Source organism: Fragaria vesca, linkage group LG3 (genome assembly GCF_000184155.1).
Source record: "Fragaria vesca subsp. vesca linkage group LG3, FraVesHawaii_1.0, whole genome shotgun sequence".
Lineage (NCBI taxonomy): Eukaryota > Viridiplantae > Streptophyta > Magnoliopsida > Rosales > Rosaceae > Fragaria > Fragaria vesca.
In genome coordinates this window covers 2,016,772-2,017,046 of record NC_020493.1, presented here as the reverse complement: position 1 = coordinate 2,017,046, position 275 = coordinate 2,016,772, and positions in this window count along the sequence as shown.

The following is a 275-nucleotide window of genomic DNA, read 5'->3' as shown; positions in this document are numbered from 1 at the left end:
CCTGATTCGTGAAGTGTTGTAAGATTACTAGGGTAGGAAAGTTCATTGCTTTTTGGTATTTCATATCCACTTTTTTTTATGTAGTTTTGATATTTGTTTTTCAATTCTTATTAAGAGTGCGGCTATTGGGACCTCTAAATTTGCTCAGTACACCTCTCATTCTCTCTACACCTCCGTTTTATTTTTAAATACAAGCATTTGCTCATTAAACCTCTTTTCAAATTCCTAAAATAGCCTTGTTTATGTAATTCACATATATATTAATATATTACTCA